The 25,063-nt window shown below is 37.3% G+C and overlaps 1 long non-coding RNA gene across 2 annotated transcripts in view; it reads left to right on the plus strand.

Annotated features, from left to right (window-relative positions):
- The window catches only part of LOC113843116 (uncharacterized), an 89,083-nt gene extending 65,383 nt beyond the window's left edge, over positions 1–23,700 (plus strand). Inside the window, exons 3-5 of one of the 2 annotated variants that reach the window (XR_003496139.3) lie at positions 17,878–18,051; positions 19,709–19,825; positions 20,286–23,700. This is a non-coding gene — a long non-coding RNA (uncharacterized lncRNA). The remainder of the gene's footprint in view (positions 1–17,877; positions 18,052–19,708; positions 19,826–20,285) is intronic. The other variant, XR_011808041.1, reaches the window with a different exon arrangement.
- Positions 23,701–25,063: the final 1,363 nt, after the last annotated feature.

The following is a 25,063-nucleotide window of genomic DNA, read 5'->3' on the forward strand; positions in this document are numbered from 1 at the left end:
TGTGCTATTGAGCCATCTGGGAAATATCAAGCTGTCAGGCTCTGAGTGTGGAAACCAGTGGAGCCGCTGAAGTCGGGTAGCATGAGACAGTGTCTCTTCTCTTCTTCACAGCATTGACTAACTATGATTGCAGTTACATGGAGAAGCTGAGGCTCAGGCCTCACTGAGAAAATGAGAAAGGTAGATATCAATAAAAGACCTCTCACATTCTTTAGCACAACATTGTTAGAGTCAGAAGGAAGGTCAGTTGACTTCACCCTAGCCCAGGTTTTATCTACTGTGTCTGGGTATGTTCTCTCTGTACATCTTTACCAGAGCTCATAAAGTGGCTTGTACCAGGAGCAATGCAAACTGAATTATTTATTGCACTTAATGTAACTCTTCTTAAATGTTTGGGAACTGTGAGAGTATTTGTTCATACTTACTTGCCAAAGGCTGAAGTTTGCAAATAATGTGATGTTCTTTGAAGTCTTTCTTTTCACAGTGAAGTGAAAACAAGGATCCATTGAAACCAAATGAGAATTTTGTTCTTGAAATTGGCAGACCTAGGACACAAAGTATGTATTAGTTTTCCAGATTGGGCTGCTGAAAATTTTCATACTGGTATATAACTATATAACAAATGACAAACGATACCATTTTCTTGCATAAAGTCTTCATACATCAATTTTTTTCTTTTCTGGTGTTCTGAGCAGTTCAGCTGACTAATATGATACCCCTTCTATTGATTTGCTTCCTCTAACATTCGGTAGTGGTCACAATGTCCACAGTGGATTTGTCTGTTGGTAGGGACCATCATTTTGAGGCTATTTGGGACAGGGCTATCAATATTGGCACTGTAAGAAAAAACAGGTGCTGTAGCTGTAGTGAGCAGTGAGCGAGCAGGCTGATATATCCGGACAAACTGAGCTGCCTTGCAGAATAACAAGCAGATGGGTAGAATACCTTTGCTACACATGAATCACTGCTACAGTGGTTCCCTTTCATTTATTTGGCTATGTTTTCTCTCAAGCACATCTGTGCTACAGCCATTTTTCACCTCTGTTTATTTGCCAGTATAAGACATATAATACCATATTTCTCTTGCTCAAACAGAAAATAACATTGAAAACCTTTCTTTCATGTAGCAGAATATACAGAGTGCTTTGAAGGTCCTTCAGAGAGACAGTTGTAGTGATCTAAGATTTCAAGGCACAACGAGCACTCAAGGACATAGGTTGAAATTCTGGTCTTGGCCTTGAGCTTTGCTTTTACCTGTTCTTGTAGGTTGTTTTTTGTTTCCTTTCAGTTTTGAAGTTGCTGATATAAGATAACCATGCTTTCCACAGTCTCTCTTAGTTACAAACTTTGCCACAGAGAAGGAAGTACAGGCAACACCTAAAAAAAAAAAAAAAAAAAGGAAAAGTGTGATTATAATATTTCCATGAGGCAGTAGACCATTGCAGAAACCAGAATCATGTTTGCATGCATTTGCCTTGACCACAGTTTCATAGAATCATAGAATTTATTTAGTTTGCATCACTCTTGCTGTAGTTCAGCTGTGTATTCCTTCTGTCACAGTGTATACCATGTCATGCAGTCATGACCAGTTTTGGATTACTGGGAGAGGCTTCTGATAGCCTCTGGACCCTCTCTGCTAGCCACAAAGGGTCATAAATGGTGGCAAATCAGTTCTAAAAAATCTAGGCTAGATCATTAAAATCTGGCAGCTACATGCATCACTATGCAGTTAATAGGAAGGTTTGGAAAAGGCTTTTTCTTGAATCCGAGGGTGATTATTTTTCCTCTGATTTGTAAATAAGCTTACATATTGCTCTGACTTGCAACACAGCTATTCCTGGTTCTCATTTGTTACATCTCATTATATCTTGCACTTTGTTTTACATCTCTTGTACTTTTTACTTTATCCTGAATGCAATTAAAGTGCTTCTGGCATGCATTTGTGTATCATTATTGATATATTTCAAAGTAGGCTTATTTCTCAGCTTCTCATTTTCACATTGCTTCTTAGAATCTTTCTATGGAAAGAGAACATTAGGCCCAATTCCTAAAGGATGTAACCCAGATACCAAGGGCACACATTTATCTGCTGTTTGTCTATGCAAAACTACAATCCTAAATATAAATACTCATCTGTTAGTTATTTTCATGCAAAAAAGATGGTGGATGCATCCACCATCCACAAAGCTCTTTTTTTTTTCTTTTTTTTTTTTTTTTTTTTTCCCAATTGCTCTGGGGAAGAGCTCTGTGATGCTGAATTACCATAGAGTGGAAAAGGAACAATACATTACTTTTGTCAACAAGAACAATAACAAATGGAAAAACTTAATTCATTTATACCTATTATTTACTCATTTTATATATTTATTATTTTACTGATTTAATGTCTTCAGTTTGGGATTGTTTTGGCCTGGAAGTCTATATCTTTTTGGGGGGTGCTTTGGCAAAAATTCTGTTGTTTTGGGAGGCTAGGATAACCACAACACCAGGACTTGAAAAGGTCAACAATTTCCACAGATTCAATCATTCTCACTTTTCTTCATCTTTTCGTAGAGAAAATTACTTCTTGAAAAGATTCTTGACACATATTTCTGTTGTGTTGAGATTGTAATGCAGAGCACCAATTTCATTAACTTATTGTGGTTATACCTGAAAACTAAGCCACAGCTTGAGCTGATTATTCTGAAAAACTTGAGGCTCATAGTCTGCATTCATACTGATTACAGACTGAAGTTTAAAGACTATTTTGTCTTTGTTGTGCTGGAGGCCTAGGAACAAGTTAAATGTCTTCTAAACTCAGTGGTAAAACTTCTTTAGGCTATATGTTCAGTCTCGTATCTATAAAACTAAGCCTGTGAGAGCCATGATGAAGGGGACAGCTCTGTGTGAGAGAACATGGGAACTGCCAAATTATAAATGAACAAATTAGAGTGGTACTTTAGAACAAATTAGAGTGGTACTTTATTACAGTTAAGCCACAACATAAGAGAACAAGACCACCATGTAAGACAACTGTAATGTTTGATATAGGTAACAGAGCACCAAAGCCACAGCAGGTTTTGATTACTTAAAGGAAATCGATTAAACAATTTTCAAGGACTGCTAATGAAAACTTGCTTTGGGAAAGCACTCAAAGCACAGTCCTAGTACCAAATGAACTGCAGTCAAAATGTGTGTAGAGAGTTAGTAAGCAAGAAAATATGTTTAAATTGTCTCAGTAGATTATTTACTCAGCTTTTAAGGAATGTGAAGATTACAGGATTCTAAAAATGTTTTGTGGATTAACTGAGGACATTCTGAAACTCTCTAGTCATGTCTATTTTTGGTTGGAAAAGGTATATCTCTGTTCTGCTGCTATTAATGATTGCTCTTTTCGCGTGGAGAATTTCTGAAAAAGCTTTCAACTCTCATGTCAGGGAGCATTGAAATCAACGTGGGATTCACAAAGTTCCTGTTCTGTTGAAACCAGCTATTACCTTTGCTTCAGTGTCTTATCTTCTAAAAGAGGTGATCTTTGCAAATTAAGAAATAAGGTGCATATACCATAGAGACTTTTGGTGGTACATTCATTTTCAAAGTTTTAATGGTTTCTTCAGTCTTTATCTTCAATTTCTCCTTTCAAGAGACAGACAGTTTAAGCAGGGTTTGTTTATCTTTTTGGGTTTAAATGAAAGTAAGAGACTGCATGTTGAAACACATGCTTGTAATAATGATGTAAAAATACCAAGACATTGTAAAATTCTAAAAGAATACCTTGTGATATATTCACTATATTACACATACTTGAATTTGACTGGGTTTTCCAAGGTATCACTGCACTGACATGTTCATGTATTAGTGGAAGTGACCTTGGCTCTCCATGACATTGCAGGCCTGAACCTGTCCTTTCCACAGACATGGCTAGGACTGGGTAGACGTTTCTTTACCAAATCTTGCCCACAGAAAAGTACAGATTTCCTTCCCCAAGCCTTTCTTCATCCCCTGTAATACTATATGGTTACTTGTCCTGCCACCCAGAATGATAATAATAGTGATAATGCTGTTTTTTCTTCCTGTCTGTGTCAAGCTCCAACACTGCTTCTTTTGCTTTCCTCTGAAGACTTAGACCTCTGTCTGTATCAGCCAGGAAACAGAGCCCAGATAACTGCCCTCATCCTCTTTTGATTTCCGCAAGCTCCCTTCTTTTGATTTTCTCAGTATCTTCCCCATGCTGTTCCCATCCAGTGATGAAGTGGCAGGGAAGTTTTTTCCCCCTTCTATTGACATGCGACAGTGTTTCAAATCTTATTATTTTCTTGCAGTCTAATGTAAATCCATGTTTGCCTACATCTCCAGCCTGGTTAATTGTAAAGTAATACTTGCTTTACTGCACTTTTCCCCACTCATTCATAAACATACTCTGTGCCTTTTTCTATATTGTCTTATGTTTGGATAATATCATTTTAGGTTGCTTGATAAGTCATTGCACTTTTCTCATCAATATTCCTTCGTAACACTTACCATTTCCGCAAAGCCAAGTGTATGTGAGCCTGTACAAATGAAACCCTCACTTTTGGTTGAATCTCTGTGTGCTTGCTTGAAGGCAGAAACTGAATGATCTTTTCAGTTTAGGTCTTGTCTTGTCTTCTCTCTCTAACTCACATTAGCTGCATCCCCTTGAAAAGCAGGCAGTGAGCTCTTTGAGGCAATGCTTGTGACACACATGAAAACCATAGTGTATCTGGCAAGTAAGATCTTGTGTACCAAGCATAAAAACGTTTATTTGAAAACAAAGTAAATGAAGTGGAGAAGAAAGCAGATGACTGTATCGTATAACTGGCACAATAAAGAGGTTCTTTGGGAGTACTGAATTTGTATGATACCATTTGTGCAATTACCATATGATTGTTTTCTGTTGAGAAATACCTTCTTTACCTGGGTTATGTTTTGGCATTAGCCATCTGATTTGGTATGCACACTCCCAAACAATCCTATTTTTAATGTGCTGGATTCAACAGGACATTTCTAACTCAGCTCTATTGTTATTACACTGATTAGACACAGCACTGAGAGGCACAATCCCACAGCCTGATGTGGGATTGAACATGGTTTGGAGGAAATTCAAACAGAGATGCTTGTGGGATGACTTAAAAAAACAAATAAAATATTCTGAAAGAGAAACAACAAAATGCCATATTCCAGCTGTGAACATTTGTGGTATTTATATGATTCCGTAGGGATTAGAGGCTATGTGATATTGGGCTGGGAAGTAGGCAGTGGCATGTTTAACAAATAGCTAGCCCTAAGACTCTCTGCATGCATTAGTGAAAAGTAATGGTATTGGTGTGGTGACATCTGTTGATAGTTTTTCATTTCATTAAGCCTTGATTCTATCCATTCCCATAATAAATGCATGTTAATTTATGCTTGATCCCATGTGTGTTTGGGAAGGAGAATGCAGGAAACTCTGACTTATTCCTTTTTCCCCCTTCTGCACCTGGGTTGGAGCAGCCCTGGGTATATAGACAGACTGGTAGATGAGCAGCTCTGCAGAAAGAGATCTGGGACTTCTGGATGACAGCAAGTCATCTGTACTCACCTGTAGTTTCTAGGCCAGATGATGAGATGTATGAGAAACTAACTCAAGCTATTTGCAGTTCTTCCATTTGTAAGGCATGTTTTCTGACATTTTGTATGCCATTTATCTCAGCATAACCCTGTATGAACTCTCTGTGTTTGGTGTGTGCAATAATGATATGTACTCATTTTGCTGTATTTTATTTTATTTTATTTTATTTTATTTTATTTTATTTTATTTTATTTTATTTTATTTTATTTTATTTTATTTTATTTTATTTTATTTTATTTTATTTTATTATTTTATTTAAATCAAGATAATTAATTTCAGATAGTTGCTTTGTGGCAAAGTCCTAGATGGAATCAAGTGGTCCTTACCTTGACATAGCTTGGTGAAATTATGTCCTTTTAACTATGGCTGACCTCAGCCAGATATATTAAGACATTATCTACATAGCTGATTTTCTTACAAAATGTTCTAGCTAAATCAGGTTAGTTGTTTTGCTGTCAAATAACCAATTTTTCTTTCTTTCTTTCCTTTTTTTTTTTTTTTCCTTTGGCAATGAAAATACAAACTCAATGTACTTGACAGTAGAAAAACTCCATCAGATGGACTGAGGGTGGTGAAGGTAGAAGCTCATGTTCTTATGAAGTAACCCATTTGCCCACCAAAACCCCCCTGATTTTCTTTTTTTTCCTTATCCATAGTTGATTCTGGTTTTGTGAATATTTTTTATGATTTATGTTTCTGTTTGTATTTGTTGGGAAATCCTAGCAGGTGTTGTGCAATGAAACAGAACCTTTCCGGATTATTTGATTCATGATTCTGGAGAATTCACACACCAAGGATTTGTTTATAGACATTTGCATGTCATCTTTACTACCTCCTGAAAAAAAAAATCTAAAAAATCCTTTCTGTATCTGTAGATGTTGAAATTTCGTACACTTTTATCCTCCTTGAAGAAGAAATTTCTTTTCTTTTTCTTTTTTTTTTTTTTTACTTCTGCATTGGTAATATACTTACTAAATTCCCTTTTTTTCCTCTGCATTGGTACAACAACACCTACAACAGTAATTTGTTGATATGTGTAGGACATCAGCTCTGGTGATAGCATAATCTGCAGCAGAGTGAGGGATTGGAGTGTGAGGTTCACAATGCTTGGGTGGGGCCAGGAGAAGTAGTGGGATGTTTAAACGTGATGTAATGACCATTAACATTTTTGTTGCTGTTCTTGTTGTTGTTGTTTTTTTTTTTGTTTGTTTGTTTGTTTAACTTCCTCTGGAAAAGAGATGAAATGAGGAGAGATTAAATGATGCACATAAGGTCATGCCAGGATCCTGTTACAGAGTCAGGATCTGAGTACAGCTCTTCACGTCTTATGTATCTGAATGAAAGACTTTTTTTTTTTGGTTATGAGATCTTCTTTTGATCATCTCTATGATGTCATTTCAGTCATAGCAGAAAGATATGTGATGGCCACTGAACTGAATGTTTCACTTTTACAGTTCTTCCTCACTGTTTGTATGGGAATGATCTTTCTTAATTCCTCTTCTCCTTTCCCTGTTGTTTCCTGTACCTGAAGTGTACCCAGTTGTGCAATAAAATTACACATTTAGAGAAGCTGAGAAAGGAGGAAAAATTTTGCAGAACTACTTCCCCGAGAATGAATAATTCTTCACGTATGTTTAAAAAACCCCACAATAAAAAAATACACAACCAATGAAACAAAAATAAAACCAACTGAACAAAACTTTTTCATATTAAGCAGGTGCAAAATACAAAGATTGAGATTGGGGGAACATAAAATAAATTGTTTGCATAATGTAATTGCTAATGATGCTTTATTTTTAACACATGAATTCCTTGATGTTTCTAAACAAAAATCACATGAAGTACAGAATAAATTATCATAAAGCAAATAAAATGGAGTGGAAAGTCTTGCATAACACCTAATATGAAGTCTCAAAAACATGATTTCAAACATGACATTTTTAAAAAATTCAAAATAATTCATTTGGAGTTCACTCAAATTCACTTATATGTTAAGTCATTTTTAGAAAGTCATTCCTATTTAACTACTTTTGCATATTGCAGATTGTTACCTAAGGAAAAAATGTGTAAGATTTCTTGCTGATGATCTGAAGAATGTGAATAAGATAGCTGGCAGATGGCTTACAGATATCATTCTGAAATATCTTATACTGACAAATAGCAACGGTGTGTATAATTAGTACTCTGCAGATGGTATGCAAAATGATCTGCATTGTCTTAGTGCAGGAATTCTTTTTCTTTTCTTTTTTATTTGACCCACCGACTATTTTTCAGAGACAATTTTGAAAACATGGCTTGTAGAGCCATTCAGAATAGATACAGCTGTAGCTGAGAATGTATTTCCTGTCTGGTTCTCTGTCTGAGCAGCGCTGAGGCTTTGGGGTCCTGGTCCGTGTAGTGAGTGTGCTGCCACAATATAAGTAACAATGACACATAGGTAGATTATATTAGGCTTACATAAATTTTGCAGACTTCTAAAGAGATGTGATCCAGAGGCAGGGTACAGCAGAGTCATTTAGCTTTTGTTTCTTTGAATTTAATAAATTATCAGTTATTTTCAGGCATGCAATGCATTTACAGGCTAAAAGTTCTCTCTGGCACAAATTATTGTACTTGTACCTTCATAATATTGATCCTTGATGATGTTTTTTCACCCAGATATTGGCAAAGGCAACTGGCAAAAGTAAACTTTGGTGGCCTCCTATTGTAATGATGCTACTGCCATTTTTTGGTGTTATAATACCAGTAAAGAGCCTTCATCACTGATCAGTGCCCATTGTCTTAGGAAATAGTTCACACAAAAAATAATTTTCTACCTAATGTAGACTAGAGGCTACAGGTGAGCACATCCAGCTACTAGAATGAGAGTAAACAGGAAAATGATACTTTTATGATTTTAGTGTATGACTTTTTGCATATACTATGGCTGAGGAGAATACACAGTTTAGAGGAACGAAGACATAAGGCACAGTGGTACGACAAATTGATTCATTTGAAAAACAGAAAAAGAACAACATAGCAAATAAATGATGGCAGGAGGGGTCGCAAACCAAATAGGAACTGGAAATAATCTTTTAACAGGTAATGAAAGATTATAGGGAAAGTGTGCTTTATGAAGCATTTTAAAAGAGAAGTAAGAAAATTAGTTTATAACTTTTGTGGTAAAGAAAGGAGTCCATAGAAAGATACAAAGTGAAAAAGCTGCTGTAGTTGAAGTAATTGCCTATGAATATGATTTCAGTGAGCAAAATGGAAGTGAGAGTGTGGAAGTGATTTTTAGTAGCATGACAGTAGCTAGACAGGAAGGATTATAACTGAAAAATCTTATGCAAGAAAGCACTACAGAATTTGGATGAGAGCTCAGAATTGGAGGTGAGACAGAGTTTTATGATCCTGAACAACAAGCAAAGCAGTGAGTTACAGGGATCGAAAAAAAGAGAAAGGGCTTGTGGAATGGACAGGTCAGGAACTCTTTTTAGGTTTTGTTGCACCTCATGGCTATCAATCACTGAGAAGTTGGCTGAGATAATGAGTTTTTCTAGGAGACAAATATGGACTATACACAGGTATTTGAGGTTATAACAAGGTGAAGATATTTGCATTTCTGATCTTATGTCAACCTGGGATATGCTTTAGAAGAACTGGCTCCTGGCAAAAATGAGTGGAGCTAGATGGAGTTAGACAAATGCACTTGGTGATAATATGAAAGTAAAGAGAAAGAAAGAATAAAATAACAGAAACCAGAGAATTTGGTACCAGGAAGGGCATATATCAAACCACATGAAAATGGAGTCCTTGCTTGAAAATGAATATTATGAAGCAACCATTAGGGACTAGCTCTGCAGAGCATGTGGGCAAGAAAAGCAGAAGCTAGGTAAGAAGGGGTTGAGGCTGAACTGTAGAAAAGAGATTCCTGATATCCAGTAGCAGCAGTGTATTTAAGGATCTTGGAAGTGAAAGGTCAAAGAGGAATGTGACAAAAGAAAAGAGACAAATGAGGTCATAGGTAGAGAAAGAGCAAACATGCTGCAATTGGAGAGGAAAAACAACAAGGGAGAGAGAGTGATTTCAAAGGGAGAAGAACAACAAGACAGAGTCACTGGGACATATGAAGGATTAGAGAAGAAAAAGAAATGCTAAATTCTTCATCTGTTGGAAGAAGAGAGGAAAAGAGGAAAGGAAGCAAGGAAGAGGTCATAATTCATTGTGTCAGTGCTCCCTTGAAATAAGACACTCAGCTCCTCTGCAAAAACAGGAGCTGAAGTGGGAATATCTATTTGAACAGCCAGAAATGGTGAAAAGTTTGCAAGGATTATAGAAATGTGCAACAAGATCCTCAAATGACAGTCCTTACAGTGAGCATGCTGGAGTTTACCAAAAGGACTTGTAAATTCAATAGCCAAGTTTTATTAGAACAGAAACTAGAAGGAAATCTTTGAAAACAGAGAAAACTTCAGTTGAGACAGATAAAAAGGGGTTGTAAACAAATCTGCCCCTTTCTCCTCTGCTCTTGCAGGGCAGTAGTCTTCTTTCATGCTTGCTTCTTAACAACTTGGAGTGCTTCCTCAGAGAGCTCTCTGCAGGTCATTTGGTGTCTCTTTATTCCTGTTACATCTGAGGCATGTGGCTGTTTCAGGTAACATCAGCCTTTGCTGGATTCTGTGGATCTGTTTCTTCTAGTTACAGGATCTCCATGCCGACATCTTGCACTCTATGGACAATTTGCTTCCCATAGCCTGTATACTTGTTACCAGAAGGTCCACCTGACCCAGTTGTACTCTGAAAATAGATGCATACAACAAGAGCAAAATAATCATCATCCATGACAACATGGATTATGTTCAAGTGAAAGGAGAGATTTGCTTAATGATTTAAATGCTGACAGGACAAATCCATAGTATACATCTGATCTTGTTTTTTCAATCAGAAACGTTGAGAAAGCAGGAAGGGGATCATGAGGTTGTACTGGGATTGCCAGGTTAAAAGATGAAAGAAAAGAGGAGAGAAGAGATAGGCCTATGTCAGCATCTGAGAGCAAAGAGGAATTAGTCATCAGGGTGGAGAAGTTCACAGTGCTGGAGCGTGGAAATTGGTGCCACCCAGGGTGAGAAAGCCCAAGGGAAGGGTAGGCAGAGAAGTTAGAGTGGGGAATCACTACTGTAAAAGAGATGAGAGGCAGCAAGAACAGTGTGTCCTGACATGCTGCAATTACTGGAGTGGGATGACTGAATAAGAGACATGAGGAGCCATTCAGTTGTGGGTAGTATGGGTCACGAGTGTGAGAGCTGAATTCATCTGGGATTACAAGCACAGTTTGTGGCAGGGAAAAGGTAGAATATGATGGAGAAAGTCAGTACTGCTCAGAAGCAGACAAAGGAGAGAGAGGTGTTTGAGCAGCAGACAGTGGCAGAGAACCTGAACAGACAAGTTTATGATATGTTTACGGTACGTGTATATGATCTGATGTGAGAGCAGACAGCTCTATAAGGGAGAGATGCTGCATATTCAGGTAACAAGAGCAGTGCTAGATAAAGCTGAAATGTCTGTAAGTGTCGGCCATCTGCTGCCAAATACCTGTATGCACTACAGGTCTTATAAGCCTGCAGTCATCCATTATTATTCTCTGCACTGGCTTTACTTTCTGTCATCTGTCATTAGACAGGACAAGTAGCTGATGGCATGTATTTCAGCAGTAATGAATTCTGTTTTGGAAACCAGGACCAAGGTGGACAATGTGGTTCTGCTCAACTAGAGGGGAAGACATACAAGAAGTGGCTGAGGTCACTTGGCCTGTTCAGCCTGGAAAAGAGGAGACTGAGGGGAGACCTCATTGTGGCCTACAGCTCCCTCACAAGGAGAAGTGGAGGGGCAGGCAACAATCTATTCTCTTTAGTGACCAGTGATAGGACCTGAGGGCATGGTGTCAAGCTGTGACAGGTGAGGTTCAGGTTGGATATCAGGAAGAAGTTCTTCACTGAGAGGGTTGTTGTGTAGTGTAAGAGAATCCCCAGGGATGTAGTCACGGCGCCAAGCCTGTCAGAGTTTAAGAAATGTTTGGACTATGCTCTCAGTCATATGGTCAGAATTTCTGGGTAGAAATGTGTGGTGCCAGGAGTTGGACTTGATGATCCTTATGGGTTCCTTCCAACTCAGGGTATTCTATGCTTCTATGATTCTAACGCACGTGTATGCGGGCATCCAGTGCTGGAGTATATCTGTTCAGAGTGAAAAAAAATGGAGAAAGAGCTGACAGCTAAATAGTCTGGGAGAGGAGGAAGACCCTAGGAAGAGCCACCTGAAAAAAACTATGGTAGGATTGCATGCCTCTTGGAGAGGAGAGACAATTCAGTTGAAAACAGTGTGTTAGATGCAAATTATAGCAGTCTGGTTTTGACAGCAGGTTCAATAAACCTGATTGATTCACCACCACCCACCCCAGCATGCAGTCAGAGCATTATATTTTAATATTCCTTTGTCGCTTTCTGCTGCTACAGTTATACCCTCCTCCACAATATGAGGTCAGTTGGATTTATTGCTCACTGAGAGTGAAATGAACACTGGAGATTGAATATGTTTTTGGTTCTTCAGTGTCCGGGTCTAATGTGCACAATTTTGCTGCTATTATTCCTAGTGAGGATGAATATACCTGTGTTGATTCTGGCATTTAGCGGAACTTCAGAGAGCTGTAAGAACAGCATACCCAGGAGGACATCCTCTCCTAGCTCTTCTCTTACACTCATGTCAGGAGTAACGTCTTGGGCCATTCCTATCAATAGATATCAACATCTATTCAGCCAGTGATACCTGTTGCTCAGCCTCTCCTTGAATTCAGATGGACAGCTTTGTTTTTCCCATGTCTGACTGTGTTAAATGTGGTCTCCACCGTTATTTACAATGGATTTACTCTGAACAGTGAGTAGACTTAAGAAGAGGCCTGAAAACTGCCTTTGGGTCCAGAATCTATGGGAAATGCTTAAATTAACTTGAATGATGGGATTATCACATACAGAATCACAGAATTGAAGGGGTTGGAAGGGACCTCGAAAGACCATCGGGTCCAACACCCCTGCCAAAGCAGATTCCTTAGAGCAGGCTGCCCAGGTAAGCGTCCAGATGGGCCTTGAATATCTCTAGAGCAGGAGATTCCACAACCTCCCTGGCAGCCTGTTCCAGTGCTCCATCACCCTTACTGTGAAGAAGTTCTTTCCCAAGTTGGTGTGGAACTTCCTGTGCTCCATCTTGTGGCCATTGCCCCTTGTCTTGTCCCCGCAAGCCATTTAAAAGGGTTTGGCCAAATCCCTCTCTCTCCCACACCTCAAGTATTTAAACACGTTGATGAGATCCCCTCTCAGCCTTCTTTTCTCCAGGCTGAACAGACCCAGGTCTCTCAGCCTTTCCTCATAAAGAACATGCTCCAGACCCTGTATCATCTTTGTGGCCCTCCGCTGGACTATTTCCAGGAGATCCCTGTCATACATTCTTGAGGCTTGCACAGGGATATTTTCCCCAGTTTGTGGTGCATTACATTATAGAGTGATAAACTGTACATCTTTAAATATTCCTTTAGTTATATTGAATATATTGGGCTGCTACAGTTCAACAGAGTTTGATCATCTACAATTCTAGTCTTCACTTGCAGATGGTCCATTTAAAGCTTCCAGGAGACTGCCAATTAACTGAAATCATGATGTGGCTGGTTAAACTGGTTGTGAGTGTGTTTTATATTGATCTGATATTTTTGATTCAGTAACAACCACTGTAATAGCATGAGTGTGCCTTTGTGGACTGCAAAAGAAATGTTAATATACCTCAGAGTCACATACAACAAAACAGAAATAGTTGACATTTTAAAAAAGTTTATAAATATACTGGAGCACAGAACAAGGCAAAGTGATGACTTCATCTATTATATGAAGACTCTGTTTAATGACTTAAACAATTAAAAAGACACTAGAGAAGAAGGTAATGCTTCACTTTGGTACATTAAACCTCTTGTTTATGTTTCTACTTATTGAGTTCTCAGTGTTTGCTGTGATTGTATTCAGATTGGGAATATTTTCTAGTTCCTAGCAGGGAAGAAAATGATAGAAACACTCTTTGACTGGGGAGTGTCTCAGACAAAAAATAGCTTAAATTGTGTGTGGGGGTGTGGCACTGAACGTCAAAAACTGAGCCTCTGAACTTCCAAGCAGAAACCTCCTACTTGCTAGGCACAACCAGTATGGGGTGATTTTAAATTTTGAAAAACTGCACTAAACTGAAACAACATGGCCTGACTCTTCCTGTTAATAAAGGGATATGAGACAGACCCACCAACAAGGAAAGCAATCGTATCTTGTGCTTCTATGTACAAGATATGTACTTAGATAAGAAAAAATGGAGACTTTGGAGTCTGGAAAAAGAGAGCTGTAAGGACAAAAAAAGAAAAAAAAAATCCCTAAAGGAAGAAGTGGTCTCAGAAAGAAGTGGCTCTGGAAGTTAGAAGTGGGTGGTTTTACCCTGCTGGGCAGCTGAACACCACCACATCTGCTCTCTCTCCACCTCCTCATAGGAAAAGGGGGAGAAAATATAATGAAAAAGGGCTAACAGGTTGAGATAAGGACAGAGAGATCACGTAACTATTATTGTTATGGGTAAAACAGACTCAGCATAGGGAGATTAACAAAATTTATTACCTATCATTAACAAAGTAGAACAGTGAGAAAGTAAAAACTTCTCCTTCTCCATATACACTCTTCTATCTCCTCCGCTGAGTGGCTCAGGGGAATGGGGAAAAAAGCAAAAGATTCTTCAGCCACATATACATTTATATAAACACAAAGAACAATGAGTGAAGAATTGTTTGCTATACAGTGAGGGAGAGAGAAAACATAATCCATGCATAGCTAGGAATTGAAATGAATGGTTTGTGTTGGGATTTAGCAGGCCTGGGATGTTGACCATTTCAGCAAAGGCAAGACGGCTAACAGGACTGAAGTTATGTAAATAGAAATTATCGTTTCCGAGATGGGAACCCAAAGAGCTTAATCTTTTCAAGCCCGGAGACCAACTAATTTCTGTCCCACAATGCTGAAAGAGCTGGCACATGAAATTGCAGGACTGCTGGTGAATATTTTTAATAAACCTCAGGGGAGAATGGATATGAGTACAGAATATCAAATGTACTACCTTTATTTAAGAAGGGATAGGAAAAGTGATGTGGGAAAGGACAGGCCATTAATCTCACCTCAGTTGCATGCATGGCTTAGAACAAAGTTTGAAGGAAGGACTAATTAAGACACATGAGAAAATGGGCAATGGGATAAAGCATAACCTGGCTTTACCACAAGTAATCTAAAGAAAAGGCAGGCACCTGGCTTTTTTTTTCTCTCAAAGAAGAGTGCTCAGAAATTTGAAAGACTGCTTCTAAGCACCTACTCTCTGGAGAAGATTCTTAATTATCACTCCTTAGAGGCTCAAACTTCAGAGTGGTTGTACTCAGCATTTCCCTCCAGACTTCCCTAAAGTTTCCTGCTGAACAAACTGATTTTTAGTAGTCATTTAAAACATAGTTATGGTTTCCTCTCTGCATACCAAATGCCAAAAGCTAGAAGCAAAACTAAGGCTTACTATGATGATGAGATGTTTTATATGTTTTTTACTGCATTATTTTATTTTTAATGTTGCTAATTGTTTTGTGTATCTGCAGTTGAGTGTCCTCTCAAAACCAGGACAATGAGTACTGAACCAGGCAAAGCATGAAAATAATTTTTAGGAGGCTTAATTTGGTTCAAAACAAAAAGTCAGCATTTAACATCTCTGAAATGCTTCTTAGGAGCAGCCCTCAATCTACATCATTAAAAACAACCAGTTGGTCAAGTAAGCAAAGTGAAGAGAGCATTTTTCTGTAAATGTCAAGGAATTTAACCGTAGTATTCCAGCATTACTTAGAATATGTTTAGACTATGGATATTTTTATGACTTTATTTTGTTCTAATGTCCAGAGAAATCATAAAGGAAAGTCAGATTGTATTAAGTGCGATCTCAGCCTGTTTGTACTCTTCAGTTGAGCTCAGGCATTTCTACAATACACTCATCTGCAATACCACTGTGGCAACCTTGGCTGAAGCATGCTTGGTACAGCTGCATTTCATGTTGTGTCATATGTTGCTTTTCTTTTTCCTTAAATTTCTTGATCTGTATGTGATAGTAACCATGTGTACTGATAGAGATAAAGAAAGTAGACTGAATGAAATGCTTGAAAATTTCTGTAATCAGCAAAACATGCTAAAAATGTCTTTCCTTTAAAAGTTAGTTTACACTTTTTGCTCTCTCTAAATGATCCTTATGCATTTTGATATGCTTAGGATATTGCCTCATCAGAGAATTTTAATTGTGAGATCCTTACAGCTGTTACAATTTCTGATTCTGAAAATATTTTTGATTAGCTGCAAGTTGTTTTAGGGACTGCTGAGAAACAAGAAGGACATTGCTGTTTCAAGCTAGGGGAAAGTATCAGCCAGTGGGCCTCCTCTTTGGTCTACGTTATGAAGACTTCTGAAAGGCTTTCAGAAGGATTTCCATATGATACCTGTATGCATTATATCTAACTCCTGTCCTTTGCAGAAAACACTAGATACCAAGGAACAGGACTGGTACTTCCCAAAGGCCCTGCAAAGTCAAAGAGCTGTGTGTCCCATCTTTCCAAACACCTCCCATAAGGAATACAAAAGAATGAATATGTATGGGGCATTTAAATGAGTGTCATCACTATGAAGTGGGTGAAAAAAATAAGCCAGAAGAAATATGGAAAATGGAAAATTCCATTATTAAGGTTTAGTCATGTTACCCTCAGTAGTCGATTTTAACAGTTTCATCACATTCAGATAGAATTATAGAATTCTAGATAGAATATAATTTGTTTTTAAATCGTGACCTGTCTTTGCTTGTATCCCTTTACTTTGTAATTTATTCTAGAGAATTTTTCAGATTTACCCATATAGAATGGTCAATACCCCTCAACAAATTATGCACTTTATGATGAACTAACTTTTAATTACCATTTCACTTTGAAATGCTAACTCTTGTTTTGGCTCTGCTATGAGAGTGCTGGAAGAAAAAGAATGAGGTCCTTAGAATCAAATTTGTTCATACCTCCAGGAAGCCCTGTTAAAGACATGTGCATATGTATCACACAAACACTTGTATTTTTTTTTTTTTTTTGTATTTATACCTGGGCATTGGCTTAATATCTTGCATAGCTTTAAGGAATAGTATAATCAGAATAAAGGGACACAGCAACAACCCATGTTGTTTTACAATTCAATGCTAGATTGAATTTTATTGAATTACAGCTTTGCATACAATCTACAAACAAAGTGTACCTAAGTGGAAAGGAGTAAGTATATAATAAAACATGGAAAGCTAAAGATGACTAATGAGCGCAGCATTTTCATGTTTCTGTTTTGTAATGCTGACAAATTATTACTATCGCACGAAAAAAACAGGTTTTTGCACAAACTTGCACATGAATTTATGTATGCTGGTTTTGCTGTAAACACTTAGACATTTAATGGTCTTTAGTTATGTACAAAAAAAACCACAACCCAACCCTGTAAATCTGACTTCACAATTCCATGAACAGTGGGACTGAATCTACATGTATTGCATGACAAGTGATGTCTCCTTGTTATCAGCTGAAAGGAAGATCTCTGTCTATGAAAGATCCCTAATTCAGCTTCAGAACTGCATGTTGATTTAGTGGTAAGGTTTAATTAAATATAATCTTTGGCATATTATGGCCCATTCTAAGAACTATATGAAAGAGAATATACCTAAACAAGTTTGTTTGAACCATTTCCAGCGGATGTAAGAAAAGAATGGTACAGGTTCAGTTTGGGTTATGAGTAAACGTAATTAAGATGGATGATGTTTGAAATGGAAATTATATATAATTATTAATAAAGTATTTTTATCAAAAAATAGAAAAAAATATGGATCATACTGTGCCAAAAGCTATTGAAATTAAGCCATAAGGGAGATATAAGGTTGAAAATTAAGTTTGTACTATAGTTTCAGTTGTGGTGCAGCTATGTATCAGGGCTGTACCTGTATGCCCAGCTAGTGCACTCGACTTATTAATTCCCTGGGTAGCCCAGGATCTCATTGGTATAGAAGTGTTTGCCTAGATGTGACTAGAAACTTGCTTGAGACCATAGATTGACTTGAGATGAGGTGATTTCTGTCTTGTAACCACTGCCTCAAAAGTATTTGACTATTTGCTACAAAAGCTTTTCAGGTAGGAGTTTCAGAAAAAGCCCTACGGGTTCCCTCAGGCAACTCCTGCTGAGTCTAGAGCAATTTGTGTGTATCAGTGTTAATCAGCATGGGAAATGAGTGGAGCACGTGGCTGTACCAGAGAGTCTGAGTGGTTTCTGCTACACAACTAACCAAACTGGACATAGGTAAGATGCTTGTAACAAGCTATTAGAAACTGTTTTTGTAAATGTGGAAATGTTCTCAAAGGAGAGCCTTTTGTATGTAGTTAAGATAGAGAGAAAAACCTATGTACACATTGCAGGATAATAAACAGTGATGTAGCATGCATACGCTGGAGCAGTCAAATAGAACTAGGCCAGCTGGATGTAAGAAATCTTCCAAAGAGCAGTTCAAGGAGTTTCTCCCAAATCATGTGAACTCAGTGTTGAAAGGACACTTGTGAATGAGTCTCTTGTTGCTTTTTGGAGAGTAACTGACCCATCCTATTCAAGAGATTTGATTATCTATGCAGGTAAAATAGTTTGTCTAGGTAAAATAGTTTGTTGTTGTTTTTTAAACAAGCACTCTGTTTTCACCTGTGTGACAATACTGACAGGTATCATATAATTATCCATCACAATGAAGTAAGGGTTCTTGCTAAGATACTGAATGCTATTTGGCTCTTGAAATATTTACCCATGATAGTATTGACTTGACTAACTGCATGCCTAGCATCAGTGGAAAAGTAATCAATACTTGAATCCCCAGGCTTCCAACTGCTATTCTGAAACCAAATTACCTAATAGAACTTGCTGAATAAAACTTACAATATTTCATTCTGAAAATATTATTCTACCATTTTTTTTTTCCCTGAGTAACAGGGTGTGTTATTAGTAACTAAGCCCTCGGAGAATGGCGATTAGTCTTTGAGCGCTAACCCCCTTCAAAACATGGGTGGATAGCTGGTGAGACTGTGATGAGGAGACCTGTTTTTTAGCAGAATAATTCTGAAAACAAATCCGAAAAGGCACTAAAAGAATGTTAAATAACAAAGGAAAGTAGAAGGTGAATGGTAGAACCAATGGAGTACAAATCCAAAACATAGCCATGAGCTCACAAAACCAGTCAAAGAAGTTGAACAAAATTCTAGTGCTGGCTTCATTGGTAATACAATAGAGAATTATCACTTATTTATAGACATTAATTTGATTGATATTATTAGTATTAGTTAATATTAATGAAACCTGAGGGTGAGAACTTTATTATGAGGGTAAAAATGATGGTCATGAAGTACCAAGTGAGGAAAAACGGGAGAGGAAGTGGCAAATTTTGCCAAAATAACATATCCTATTGCCAAATTACTGGTACCTTAGAGACAAATTGTGTCCAACGTTTTCCAGTTTCTGAAAGTTAAAACTGTTATTAGCCATAGTTAAATTTATTAGCTATGAATTTGAGCAGGAAAAAAAAAAAAAAAAGGAATGATAACTGGGAACTGCTTTGGGATAGCTCAGTAAATGTCTACAAATTGATGATCAAACCCACAGTCAAGATGCTCATCATGAGAAGTTCTCATGTTAAAGACAAATGACCTGGCTAGAGAGGAAATGAAAGCAAGATAATTATCTTGTTTTCCTGGCCAAGAGGCAGATATTGGCCATTTTAAGCCAATCACTACTTTGCTTAGTTCACTCTTCACTTACATAATTTAAGAAGTAGAAGCCTGATTCAGTTAAACATAACTAACTTCATGAACACACCACTGGTAAGTTAGCACTCCTTAAGGGATAGGAAGGGCCTAAAAGAATAGAAAAAAACCCACCTTGAGTCACATTCCTTTCCCCCTCTCTCTCCCCCATCCAGTTTTTCACAGCACTACATGCATGTCCCTATTGAGACTGTTATCAAATGGATACTGGAGTCTCATCTTTTAAAGGGGAGGTGCAACTCAGAAGGTTCTTAAACAGCAACAGATTAAAGGTAAGTATTTTACATCCGGAGATCTAAATAACTCACAAAGAACTTTTATGGGTCACTGATGTTGGTGTTTTTTTCAGGATTTTTTCAAAATTATGAGAAACATCCCTGAAATGAAAGAAAACAAGTATGCAACATTTAAATACACTAAAACAGACCATTCTGGGTACTTCTTGGCCTGTCAGTCTGGTGTCAATCCTGGACAAAATAGTTCTCGATGCTTTGCTTTAGAAATGTCTGTTACTATTGTTCCTGATGAGTGGAAAACATTGAAAATTTGATGAGACAACGCATTGAAACTACCCAAATTTCTCATTAAGATCTAAAACGACACAAAATCAAAATGTTCTACAATGTATGGATGAAAAATAGCTAAGAAGTGTGTCTCAAACTTGAACTGTAAACAAGAAGTCATTGAGAAACAAATCCCATCTGAAATCTATTTCCTTTTGTCTCTTTCTAGTGTTGGCTTAAGAAGAAGATTTGTACCACCAGTGAAGTTCGAAGGTGACACAAGTATTGTGAATATAGCAGTTGCTGGAAAAGAGAAAACTGCTGGTGCAGAATGATTTGAATTGGTTGGTATGCTGAAAGAGCAAAGAAAACCATGTTTTACTGTGATTTTTTTTTCCCCAGTAGTGATAATGATGGTAAGGATAGGGAGAGTTCCCTTGTGGCAAACGACAATGGAAAAGTCTTGAAACTCCTGTGGAATATCACCTAGATGTGACCAGAATATTGTTGTGACTGAAAGATCTCATGTAATCTTGCCTATATAGAGAGAGAACTATCAAATTTGGGGTATAGAAGGTATATCATCTGTACATCTGATATATGTTCCATATTTTTTTAAAGGAATGTAGTGGTTTTACCCTGATGGACAGATGAACTCCACCACAACTACTCTCTTGCTCCCCTTCCTCAAAGGGGAGGGAGGGAGGGAGGGGAAAGAGCAGGAGGGGAGAAAGTATGATGGGAAAGGAAAAGGCTCACAGGTTGAGAAAAGGATAATTTAATGAGAGGGAAAAGAAACAACAACAACAACAAAAATCACACAAAGATCATACTGTTGTATTGACTTATACAACAGAAGTGTGATCAGACACACCTTCATGAGTTTCCCAGCAAGCAAAGTAATCTGTACCATATCAGAAAAATGTTGAAAATGCTTCAAATGTGGAAAAAAAATCCAACAAAATTCCAGCTCTTGACTGGCCCCAGAAGTTGAATTCATGATAGTAAAAGATAAAAGTACAGCAAGAGAAATTGCACAATTTACATTCTTTAAATGGCTTGAGTTTAGAAGATTAATGTACAATACATGGAGACCCCACAGTGCAGTGTCCCATCACAGAACATTATCAAATGCTACCCCTGACAGCCTGTGAGCTGAAGGTCAAGAATTTATCATCCTTTCATTAAATAATCAGAATGGAAATAAATGAACAATAGAAGGTGAGAAAATCAACAGCTATAATGGCAGTAAGATTAAAACTAGCGCTTTAAGGAGGATTACTGTTAAAGTCCACTAGATTTTAACAGTAAATGCCAAGGTTTGGGATTTTGTTGGAGATGAAAACCCTAAGCTATTTTCTTCACTGTGATGACCTTTCTGTTGTAATTTTCCTTTGAGCAAATTGATAATAGGAAAATAAGAGGGAAGATAATCTCACCCTGATATGCTCTGCCCATTCACGGTTTTGCTCAAGATTGTGTTTTCAAATGAGAAAAAGAAAGCCCTTCTTTCATTTGAAATCTCATGAACTATTTAGCCTTAAATCACAGGAGATACAACAACCTGAATGACTCCAGTAGTTTGCATTCTGTGAATAATTATGCTTTTCCTATGAGAAAATGAAGTTATTACCTGGTTTAATATGTCGCTTCCTAATTCCAGGAGAGGTTTGCCTTTTTAAGCTTTATTGCAAAGACTGAAATGCTCATTTGCTCTTTCTTTTCCCCCCTCCTCCACCTGTCCATCATTTTTATTATGTCATTAAAAGAACTAGATATATATTAGCTGCTATGGGCTCAGATACAAGGTGATGCAAAGGAAAGAGGAGGTATCTTCATCTTTGAGTTATATATATGATGACCAAAATAAATACGTGAATTTTTTCTGCCTGTAGACTTTCAATTATGCTTACAGATAAAATAAATACTAAACCCCTTTTCTTACTGCTGAAGTCAGGATGTGTCCATTTTCTATATAAACTGATCTATGTTTGAATATATGTACTGATTATAGCATTGAATTGATAGTGCAACTGTGTTCAAAAAGACAATAAAGGCAGAGTCCTAGCAATTCTGGCAGTAAATCCAGTCTCAAAATAATGTAATTATTTAATATAGTCTTCTTTTGCTAGGCCTTGATTCTGTTTAAAGGAAAATAATATATTCCTCTTTTGTTCTGCACAGCAACAGAGCAAGTTGAGAGTAACAGAATGTTCTATTAACTGAACTAACGGAGCAGCTCTTTCTGCTAAACTTATATAACTCTTTAGACACACCATGTGCTGCTTGTTCACTTCCAGTCTATCTCCTAATCATTCTAGCAAGTCAAGTAAGGTCTCTTCCTGCTTAAAGGATATTTCCCTACATCACAGTCTTGAAGCCTCACTTGCTGCTAATTGCAGTGATTGCAAATGTGTTGACACTAAAGCTTGTTGAATGCTGAAAAGAAATCTGCAAATATTTATTTGACTTAGTAAGCACATGTGTTTTCACAGTGTTCACACCCTTTGGAGATTTACTTCTACTCACAAGCTTAGTAACACAAATGGTTGCAAAGCAACGTATTTTGAATAAATATTGCAAATTTCTGGAAAGCAAATTTCAAAATCATAATGGCAAATATTATTGCTGAAAAACTGTTCTTAAGCAGACTGTTAAGACTTACTGAAGTTGGTATAATATTCTGTAGATGAAATAGCTCGTGAGTTTTCAAGAATAAGAGAGATCAGTGAATTTGCCAGTTTGCACCAGCAAAAAACTTAACTGCTAAGCCATATCTGTAGAGCCATCTGGGCATCATTACTTGAGATGTGCACAGTTTGTCCTTGGGGAAATGAGGGATTTAAATGCCAAAATAAATGTACTGTGCTACGGTTTAAAGTATACACTGAATTGTTTTAACATTCTCATCTCTCTTTCATTTTGAAAACTGCAGAGCCCTGCAGTGATCAGTTTATTAGTGAACTTTTGTGAAAAATAGTGCTCAAAGGATCCTATTTCTCTGTGTCTTCATTTTCTCAAACCTCCTTAGATATTTTCCTTACAGGATTTTTGTTCTCCATGCTATGTACTTGACAATATAAGAAAACAAGCTAATGGGGTTGAAATGGAAGAAAGATACAGGTGAGGAGACAACAGTAAAGAAGGGATACAATCCTAATTTCTAAATAAGAAAAGGGGAATAGATGATTTTGTAATTTTTGGCTAGTAAATTTCACACCTTTGCATAGAAATCGGGAAAAGATGATAAATTATATATTATATAACTATAGAACCTACTCTTTAACTGCCATTTCACCTCTGATCTACATTACTTTACATTTAAAACATGATTAGGAATATTACCCATAAAAGCTAAGCATGGGAACAAGGTTAAGCCTGAGAAATAAAATTACCTTTTCCTTTCAATTCTTTAATGTATATATTGCAATGTTAAGGGAAAAATGAAATATTATGTTGAAGCTTTTTTGAATCATTTAATCTTAGACTGCTCTTTAGGTTCAGTATACTGAATCCTACTTTGATGAAGTCACTTAAAAAAAAGAATGATAAAAATGTGCTGATGCTCAAGCTTATAGAAATACTATTGCAAGCTTAAACAAGCAGTTGTCCATTTTATACTGGTGCAAAATGTAAGATGTTGACAAAAGAATTTAAGGCAAAAAAAAAAAAAAGGAGTTAAATTCCTTTGAAAAAAATAGTGTGGTTGCCCCATATTTTTTCTTTAGATGCTTCCCTTTCTTTTACCTCAGTCCCAGCTATTTGAGGTTGCCATGTGTTATTAGAAAAAAATCTTAGATCAGTTTATTGTCAGTGTGTACAGCTTTCCCCAAACTATTATAATAAGAAGCCAATTCACCTGCAATGTTTGAAAACAATTTGCTGCTGCTGTGTGTGTATTCAGTGTCTTACAAAATGCAGGTAATTGTTTTAATTGTTTATTTAGCAGTATCTGATTAAACATGCAGACATATCACCATAATTAAGCTAGTTCTGTTCTGAACTTGGTGTAAATCAGCTCAGATGCTGAGGTCTAATCACTGGTAGTTGAAAGCACTAGTGGCATCTGGTGAGACAAATGGATAAATATCTTACAGAAGCCTGGGAGCTGGTGAGGTTACCAGCCTCACAGAAGACCATTATTTTGTCATTAACTGGTGTGAGCAACAGTGTATAACTCATTTGCAGAACTCTCAAACTATGAACGTTTCCTTCCCCTTCCTTCTCATTCCCCTCCTCCCCCCAAGCGATGTGCAAAATTTTAGTAAGAGACTCCATGTCCTGAAGACCATACCTTTGAAGTATATAAGACGGGCAAAGTGTGGCAGAAGGGAAGAACTGTTATAACTAATTTACAGGAAACTGAAGCTCAAAGATGTTAACTTTTTCTAAGATCAGACAGGAGGCTGGAACTGTGAATCAAGGTAAGGAGCTTAAGGACAGGATGTTCTTTCTGGATTTGTTTTCTTAAATATTGGAAAGAAAATGTTTGTGATCTCCAGATTTGACATAGCAGGGATATTTCTCCCCTTGGAAATCTCCATGGAAACGCATGATACAGATTGAAATGGAGACTGCAAAGCAAAAGCAATACAGCTCTGGGCTGTTTAACTGTAGCAAAGAATTTTCTATGTGGTAACATCTCCTTAAAAGTGGATTAGGATAACTGTGAATAAAGGGAGCATCTTTGTCAAGGGCTAAAACCAGAACTTTTGTCATCAGTGAAATGCTGTGGCAATGTGGCACCTATTCTGTAAGGGTTATCAGATTATAAAGGCTGAAAAGTAGGACAAATCCAGAAGAAAAATCACTCTTATAGTAGACCAGGATTGTTTAATGCACCTGTAGGATGGCATCATGATTGTTCCTTGTATGCACCATTATGTTGTGCATTTCTCTGGCTGCTCAGCAGCTAGTGGAAAATACAGAAACCTCAACCGATTAATTTGCAAATGGAGTCAGGATTTTTGTATATAGAATGAAGGTTTTGATTCCTAAAGGTTGTCT

The sequence above is a fragment of the Anas platyrhynchos genome, chromosome 3 (assembly GCF_047663525.1).
Source record: "Anas platyrhynchos isolate ZD024472 breed Pekin duck chromosome 3, IASCAAS_PekinDuck_T2T, whole genome shotgun sequence".
Taxonomy (NCBI): Eukaryota; Metazoa; Chordata; class Aves; order Anseriformes; family Anatidae; genus Anas; species Anas platyrhynchos.